The sequence below is a fragment of the Drosophila teissieri genome, chromosome 3L (assembly GCF_016746235.2).
Source record: "Drosophila teissieri strain GT53w chromosome 3L, Prin_Dtei_1.1, whole genome shotgun sequence".
Taxonomy (NCBI): Eukaryota; Metazoa; Arthropoda; class Insecta; order Diptera; family Drosophilidae; genus Drosophila; species Drosophila teissieri.
Window position 1 is genome coordinate 19,772,664 of NC_053031.1, and position 9,897 is coordinate 19,782,560.

Sequence of the window (9,897 nt, forward strand, 5' to 3'; positions counted from 1 at the left end):
ACCTTTCTTTCGAATCAATCTCGACCCGAATGAGCCACTTGAGAGCGATGACTAGCCAAAAAGCGGAAAAATAATGAGCAAGTCAGGTTGGGGTTTTTTAAAAATAGCTCCCCTCCCCGCTTGATTCACTGGGCGACTTTGATTACGACCACTGGCAGCATCGTTCTTTTTGTGGCACTAGAAATGTGGCTATTCAAATCACCGGCGACCCGAAGGCATCGCAATGGACATGTGTGCTTTTGTTCTGGCTGCATTTCTCCTGATTGTAAGCCGGAGATTTATCGCGTGATGGGTGGGGATGAAGGGCATCAAAACCTGCTTGTAACGTCATAAAATCGAGATAAATTATTTAATTTTCGATTTCCTAAAACCATTAAGCAATGGCAGAAGAGCCCGACGCCTAGCTACCCCATAACCAAGAGCAAGATGCCGAGTCATCCGAGGAGAGACAATCACAATGTGTTGGCCTTATATAAAGTGTGTATATATAGACATGTATACCTGGACATAATGATGGTTCGCTGCCGATGCTGCGCTGCCTCCGCTGACCGCTAGTTGCTGCATCCACTGCAGAGACGAAGGATGTGGATAAGGCACAGACACACATGCATACGCCTACCTGGACCTGGACACAGGTAGCTCGGCCTCCGCAGGTAAGCAACTCTTTGGCCCGGCAAACACTGCCGCAGATATGTACGTCCACAAATACAGATTCCTATGCGCGTTACTTGTTGCAAACAAACGCTGGTTCGCTGCCGATGCTGCGCTGCCTCCGCTGACCGCTAGTTGCTGCATCCACTGCAGAGACGAAGGATGTGGATAAGGCACAGACACACATGCATACGCCTACCTGGACCTGGACACAGGTAGCTCGGCCTCCGCAGGTAAGCAACTCTTTGGCCCGGCAAACACTGCCGCAGATATGTACGTCCACAAATACAGATTCCTATGCGCGTTACTTGTTGCAAACAAACGCTGAGGGTTGGGAGGGGGAACAGCACCACAGACTGAACCGGCTGCCCCTGCCCCATGCTGGGCACCACCGGCCACATTTAGCAACGTCATGACCATCAGGGCCCCGGCACTAGGCACTGAGCACTGGGCACAAGGGACTCATGACCAAAGCCAGCCGGACCGGACTGGATAGGGATTGGGCCCGAGATTGGTTTGGCTCTGAAGACGAAAGATGCAACATCGGCAAGCTTCAGGGCTGCAGCATCAGGGTATAAAACCACGATACCATTTGGCAATAAAAATAAAGAAATATTTACATCTTAATAAAAAAGTGTAAATTTTATTTGTGAGAACGAAAAGGAAAATTTCTTAGTTTAATAAACTAAGCACCATTCATAACATATTTTCTATATTTGCAAACTAAATGATGTAAAATTTATTACCCTTATAAATAGTTTTAAATGGTCTAGAAATCGATAATGCTGTTATGACAACCAGATAAAAGCTCAGTATTAATTAGCTCAGTATAATTAAAATGACAAATATTATATATGTATGTACAAAAAAGATTCACTGGTGAAAATCACCTGTGAATTGTGGTCCATCCCTGGGCCAATTGCAGCTGCCTGTAAGCCGAGTCGAGTGACTTGGCACTTGGCATCCTTAGTCCCTTCCTTCGAAATGTTACTTCTTTTGGTTATTTTTTCCTACCCTTCACTCACTCACACTCGCCTACAGATGCACCATCTCTGGAGTTGGGCCCACTCTTTCTTTTCGTAGTCCCCTTTTTTGTATGTTTTTGATTTTCTTTTTGAAACGACAAACCGGCCGGCATTATTTTTAGAATTTTCAGTCAAACTTGTTACCAGGCTGGGGCGAAACTGGCTTCGGGGCTGCAACAAAAACAAAAAACAGCCAGCAGCCAGCAAAAATGCAATGATCTTGTTCCCATTCCACGTCTTTTGTCTCTCCCCGTATAACCAAGAAGGTGACTTTGTCTCAGTCCCCCGCCTTATGGCCACACAGCCATATAGCTATGTAGCCATATGTATCTGGGTATCTTTGTATCTGTGGCATTGTTACTGTTCTCTGACTTTTGGTGTCCGAAAACCCGAATGGTGCTCGAAAATTGTATCGATCTTGGCCATTTGCCGGTGGATGTTCGGGTTTGGGTTCCACAGCCAGAGCCAGAGCCACCTTTTGTGTTCTTCCTCTTTCACGCAGCATCATCATGATCTCGGTGATCATTATAGTGCCCATGTCGATGCCGATGCCGAACAGGGGGGTACAGTTTCGCTCCGAACTGAAAAGTTATCATTTTGATTCTCTCTTTTTCAAAGGCTGCTGGTTTGGTTGGTTTCGACGCGCGGCCGCTTTCTTTCGGGTTCGGGTTCGGCTCAGATTTGGATTCGAGTTCAGGCCTTGGTTAATTTATTTTTATTTTCATTTCATTAATTTGGATTTTGCTTTTAATTGAACGTTGTTCTCGGTCGCCTTCTCGTTCGCCTCCCCAATCAGATTATTGACTCTCGGAGTCTTGCTTTTTAGTCCCCCATTTGATTTGGGCATAGTATAACTCTCTGTGTAGGAGATTATTCAAATTGGTCATAGACAGAGGCCTTTGTCTAAGCCCAAACATGTTTGGTTTAATGAGTTTTATTAGTTCTGGCTTCGGCTGAATAGGGTTTTTCGGACGGATAGTGTAAATATGGCCGGACCATTGGCTATGCGTATGCTTTTAGAGGGGGCTAAGTGAGCTCCCACCCCAGGGGCTTGGCTCCGCTAGTTGGACCAACTGGTTTCCACTGGTATATGCTTATTAACCTGGTCATTTGGAGATCTCGGACAATGGCCATGCCGGGTCTTTGAATTGTGAAATGATCTGGAAATCGATAGAGCCCGAAGTGAATGGATTCTGTTTTATTGACGGGAAACTAGTTAGAGATATAGAAAACTTAGCTGGGTATGTGGTAGTCGACATACGTCAGCCCAAATAAGTAATTAGTAAATAATAAAGCTAATATCAGTTTGTCATATTTAAAATATTACTTTTTTGATTTTTTATGGCCATGGAGACCAAGTCGTATACGTTCAGGCAAGACTTAAGAAGGCTAAGAACAAACATTATTTCAGTTGTAATTCCCAAAACTGCACTGCTCAGTTAATACCGCTAATTGCAAAATTATTTAGCTCTGCCAAATACCAAATACGATGCCCAAGCAGGCCCCTATGCAATTAATTACCCATCCACCGATAAGATCTCTGTCAAACTGTCGTCCGAGAGCTTCGGGCTCAGAACCTTACACTTTCCCACAATGGCCGCGACAGAAAGGCAAACAAAACTTTTGACATATTTATATATCCATAACTGTGTGCGCAAAAAGTCAAATATTTTCTCTGCACGTTCCCAGCGGCGGAGGCGGAAAGGCGGCAAATGAGCAAACCCCAACTCATCTCACGTTTGCTTGGCAGGCAGACAAATCGGGAGGTCGCAAAGTTGGCAAACAATGCAAATTTCCAAACCGAAATCAGCGAGATGCAAGTGAATAAGAGGGAGAGAACTAGTCAGCGAGAGAGAGAGAGAGAATAAGAGGGGGAGGGGAAAGGGAAAGGGAGCCTCTCCTTGCCGCGTCGTAATGTCAATAGGTTATGGACAAGTTCGTTGCCTAAGTCTTTCGTTTTTGAATGTTAGTCTGCCGCTAAAGCCCCTAATCACTTAATCATCGTTTCCAGCGAAATTATCCAAGCGGTGGGCGAAATGCGAATAAAGCTGAGATATGTGTGTCAGCCTCTGAATCTGTGGGGGCACTCGAGTCTCTGGCTTTCTAAATAAATTACTAACCATATCCGCCAACAAAAAACAACATTTCAATCTCTGACTCACTGCAGCGATTGCTTGTTTCTACACAATTCCTGCCCGATTATTGCGGTTTCGCTTGTCTACGATTTAAAATTCCTGGGCCTACCGCTAAATAGCCCACCCCCGAAAAAGTCCCCGAAAGCGGAGAATAAAAACGAAATCCAAGCAATTTGATCTTTAAATTTAAGCACGTTTAAATCAAAAGAGCAACGGACACAACTACACATGGACATATCTCTGGCTTGAAAGCCAAAAGCCTTGCGTGCCTGGGCTTTGTACATAAATACATAAATACCTAAATATATATCTCTATACATAGTCTTCAATCCCACACAGACAACAACAACAACGACAACAAAGAGTTTGAGGCCCCAACAGCAAAAAGCCAAGTCCAGCAACAAAAACCACACGGTTGACTTTGTGAAATTCGAAAGGCGGCAGCGTTGCCTTCAGCACTCTCCACCGCCCCCTTCCCCTTTGGTGCGAGCAACTCACCTCCTTCACTTGGCCATTATGTACTTTAAATTTAAATTCAATTGACTTCTTTTATGATGGCAAACGGGCGTCGTCAGCCACGCCAAAATATAAAAAAAAACATGAAGAAATCAAGAAAAAAAATTAAACAAGGAGAAAAAACCGAAAAACGTGCCAAGAGAACTGCTCACGTATCGCTCGAAAGGGGAGCCAATGCCTCGACTTGTCTTCTGGAACAGTGGGGCAAACCCTGGATCGAGCTACGCCCCTGACTTTTGCCATTTGCCTGGCAACATTAACGGCCATTTCTTTGCTGTTTGCTGTCGCTGTTGTTGCTGCTCCTACTGTTGTTGTTACTGCTGCTATTGATGTGGATGTTGGTGTTGTTGTCGCTGCCACGCAGCAGCTGTACACTGGAAAATGTTGGCTATTTGTGTGATATTGTTACAGAAGGAACTCACTTGCTTCCAAACATTAATCGAGCAAATCAGTTTGTTGGTATCTTAAGAAGAGCTTCACACACGTTTTTATTGTCAAATTAAATTTATTAGGTATATAGTTTTCGCGAATAAATAACAACAGAGAACAGCAATGTGCTGTTTGAATGCTTAATATAAATGTAAACTGTTAAAGAATGTGCTCAGTGCAACGCCAGCCGAAGCGATCGTCGTTGGATTACCTTGGTAACGTATTTTTCGACGTCGCTGTTGTTTTTCTGCCAGTTTGATCTTTGCCATAAAAGTGATTTTTTTATTCTTTGCTGGCTGTTGCGTGGCCACTGCGCTACAGTTGATTGCGTGATGTACGTGGGTTCTCAGCAGCAGTTGTTTGAAATGGGTATGTTCAGGTGGGATCTTTAAAACAAGTGACGATTTGCCAGGAACAAGGGATGATCCGTAACGAGATTTTTCCTTTAATATTGTGCATGCGGTGAATAAAGACTTTCTTTCATTTGAAAATTTCTTAAAGCAGATGTCACTTACTATTTTTAGAAAAAAAGAATATATTTCCGAATGTTCGTATCAAAGATTATCCTACATTTAGTTGATTACTATGCCAATTCTAAAGATTTAATTTAGTATTTTCTACATCTACATATTTTTGCTAAAAAAAACTAAACAATAAATTGGTATGAAAATGATTCAATGGTTTGGAAATTAATTAAATTATATTATTTTACACCCATTGTAATAGTTTAAGTATTTTAAATTTGATTCCCACTAGACTATATCAATCCGTAAAGGGATCCATATCTAAGATCAGCTGTTAATTTTCACACTCCTCTTTTTATAGAGGAGCAAGTTACCCGACTAAGTCAGATGGGCAACTTTCGGCCGACCTCTTAACTCTTGATCAAGTTTCTCTTGATATTTGCGGGCTTCTTTCATTTTATTTTTGGGTTTTTGCCGTGCTTTATTATTTGTGGCTTTTTCGCGCTGTATATTTTTTGGCAAAAGTCAACCAGACAACAAATTTGTCGAAGACAAAAACACAACCAGAAATCGTCCACTTTTAAGTGTCTAACAGGGTTTCAGCTCAAATTTTGAATGGACTATTCGATGAGTACAGTACAGATTGAAGAAATAAATAGCCAGTAAGGAATCTATAGGTACTTCAAATATATTTGTTAGTTTGCCCAAGGAATCTCCCTCTTAAATTTTCTTATAAAGGGTGAAGTACTCAACCCATTTAACAGTTTTTTATTTAAAGTAGAGACTCAGGTTTTTATATATAATCTTATACTTAGCGTATCTCAAGTGATTTTTGTGAGGTACACTAAACTTTTCAGATAGCTCACCCTGTATGTGCTGATTGTAATGGCAGCTTTTATAATTTCAGCTTTCGTGCAATATAATTTTGAGCATTTTTCACCCGCATTGTTGAAATTTAAAATCAATAGCCATAGCCACAGCCACATAGACAATCGTTAGGAAACGTCTTTCAGCCATCTACTGTAGTCTGTAGTCTGTAGTCTGTAGAGTAAACGCCGTGTACGTGTGCAGTACATACACCTTGCCGCACCCACACATCGACGCGAAGAGAGGCCCACTCACACACACAGTGGGAGCTGAACAAGTAGGCTTTGTACTTGTCTCCTACCCTTACCTGTCTTACCTGTGTGCCTCTCATTTGGCGGGAAATCATGGGTCGCTCGCCGCTCGCAGGGCAAAAACAAAAACCCGAAAATCAGGTAACAACGCTGCCGGCGTCGCAGTCGGCGCTACAGGTAAGCGATCGGATCATCGGCACACCAATGCAGAAGCGGCTCACACCGACGACATACCTGGCAGTGGCCTTATGTACAGCATGGCTGCGCCGACGTCGACGTCGGACGTCTCAAGAAGCTGATCTGGAGCTCGTTTGTCGCATTTTTACCAAAACTGAATTTAGTTTAGAAGCGTTTGGCGGCGTTGAAGGTGTGTGCTAAAGCAATCCGGTGCCAGAGCCAAAATCTTGAAAAATCTCAAATCTTTGGAGACCAGAGTCGCACTTGGCCGAATCAGAGATTGAGTTCAAAAACCAGTGCAGTTTAGTGCCCGATTCGGTGTGAAATGCTCGGAGATCGCGCCACCGTCCAACACAACTCCATATCCAAGTTTCAGTTCGTCGTCTCTTCCAGCCTCAAGATATCTGGGTATGTCATTTGCATTCGCAGCTGTTCGATATAACCCCACAGGCACACACTCACACTCGCACTCACACACATGCGTTCGTATATATAATAGAAGGTACGTATAGTAGATCGTGAGCAAATTCTTTAGACATCCGCCTCTGTAGGGGCGACACACGCTTGCAGAATTCTCAATAGCGCTATCGTCATCTACCTCATCTCATATGCACGGTAAACTCTTGATTTTGTGGCTTGGGCTTTCATGGCTTGGGCCGCAGTAAAACGTGTTCCGCGGCTCTACGAAATCGATTTAGTAATCAGCTTCCTATATATGCGCAGATCTGCGATCTAGGCCTAGGCGAAGTCTCCGTATTCGGTTTTTTTGGGGCCCCAATCAGCGCTGGCATCTCGCCGAAGCCATTTGAATATGCTGATGTATAGTACATACCCCTCCATTTCTCGTGATGTGTGATTTGTTCTTGGAACTATTTGACTACGACTTGCGGTCAGCGACTAGGCGTCAACTCGCATCTATATTTGGTATGGATATTATGTTGATTCTGTAATTTACGTCACCGCCTCAAGTCGAGAGGTTCGCTGGGATTGGTGCTTATATGGTGAGATCTATCGCCAGGTGTACTGACTGCAAGTGCAAAGAAGAAAATTCAATAGAAGTCTATATAGAAACAGTCACTAACTGAGTGAACAGTTACAGATGGCTATTAATTCAAGATTTGCCTAGACAACGAAAATCAGGGGACTTTGTATTACTCACTGATTATTAATCATGATGTTGCAATACACGTGATAGGAATGAAGCCTTTGCAGATAATATACCTATTCCTTACTTGAATCGTAGACAACAACTCTGGAACTAGCTTCCTCCTAAGCCGTATACCCTCGCTAGCTAATATTGCTTTGGCTTGGCATTGTGTAACTACCTTTAAGAACCCTTCATTAAGCCAGTTAGCGTTTCATCTGGATCTGGAACTGCGGCCCCAGACTTTGAATGTTTCCGAAAAGTTGCTCGTACTTTAGCCTATTGAATGGAGCATGGAGCGCAGAGCGTAAGTGGCTGGCTACTGTCGTCACACAGTATCCATTGCACAATTTGAGGCAGGCGAACAAAATGGTGAAGTAAAGTGAAGTAAGACATTCAGAAAATTCGCCTGGCTGGTTGGGTGCTTTTCAACATTTTCCGCCACTTTATGTTCCAGCGATTATTACCAGCAGAGAGTGGTGTATGTGTGTGACTCGAGGAGTTGTGGAGTCGAGCGAGGCGCATAATTGTGGGAACTTGCGTTACGGAACGCTCGTCTAGCAGGCCGTAGACTTGTAGACTTGTGGACCTGGCTAAGGCCACTCAGCCGTTCACTTGGCTTACTCACTTACTGACTTGGCCCGGCGCTATAATGCCAATGCAGGTCCGAGCCCGAACCCAAACCCAAACCCAAACCCAAAACCAAACCCAAACTAAACCTACCACCACCCAATGCCTCCGCCTTCGTCTTCGCCTTCGTCACCGTCTTGGACTGCGACTATGTCTTCCGTCGTTCCAGTTACAGTCACTTGACCAACCGAAACATCGAGAATGCGATGGGAGTAAGAGTGAAGTAAGAATAAGACGGGTCTCGTTTTGGTGGGCATAATTGTTGATCGTCGTAGCGTGCATATTTATGGGAATATTTCTTGGAGCGAGGGAAAATCATTGCAGCTCCTCGCTTCTTCCCATGGCATCGAGGTTTCAATTCCGTTTCTGGTTCTGGACGAACGCGCGCTCGTCCAACTTTGACCTTTTTCCGACCATTATCTCGTTGCGCTGTCTATGCAAAATGCATAAAAATTCCACGTAGCATTTCTCAATGCATTCGCAGCGGCAGCGACGCCTGCGCAAAAACACACTCGCAAAAGAAATAAAACCAAAGCCGACAATGACGACATATGTGTCTGTGTGAAATTGGATTGTGTGCGTGAGTGGGCGACAAGTCGGTGATTCGAGAAATCGAGTGAATGCCCATGGGGTTTTCGAGCACTTCAAGAAAAAAGAAAAATAATGCACAAAATAAACCCTGTGCGCGCGACTGATTCAATGGCCAAAAAAGTGAAGCCAAGTAAGCGTTCATCAAAATTTACAAAAGAGGAGACCACTTTCCTTTCCCTTTCAACCATCCGCAGTGTTACACAACCGACTCTATACAGGGTGCTATGTTGTCTTTGGTTATCTAGCTGTATGAGTGATAAATAACGTCATAAAGCTAGCTTACCGAAGTTAATATTAGCGTCTGACCAGCGAAACTGCCAAAAACAAAACCCATGTTGCGTATACTTAACAGCGGGGAAACATCAAAATAAGAGTACTATTAGTATAAACCCAGATGTCGGTACACATGCATGTTTATTATTTTGCAGTTTGGTTTTACGGCCAACTGCTTTGGCAAGCAAAAACCACCGCGTACAAACAAGTAAGTTTTAGTATTTAAGTTTCGTATCGTATCTCTCCTCTGCTCTTTTGTTTTGCCCTGATTTATAGACACGGCCTTTGCTGGAAGTTATTTTACCCTCTGCGAGCAGGAAAAAGGTGGAAAATACGATGCTAATGAGCAGCTGATGAACACTGATTCATTGAAATCGATATGAACTATCATTTGCAGGTACTCATGACAATGGTGGCAAGCTGGTGAGCTCGGATAGCAACATAAAAAGTTCAAATTGTGAGGAAACTAAAAGTAAATAGCTCTCTTAAGGCCGTCGGCTTATAATAGTGAGTGGAACAGTATTATTCGAAAATCGGATTGTAAACGATAATCTCGTCAAATAAACAGAATACATATAAACGAATTTGTATTTTAAAAGGTTTACATTTATCAATTTTAGATTTACACCACACAGATAAGTTTCAATAAAAACGGTGGATTTTAAATTGAAATAGTGGAGTTAATCTGAAATTAAATGTTATAAATCAATCAGCTTAACAAAACAGCTCAAAATACACAGTTTG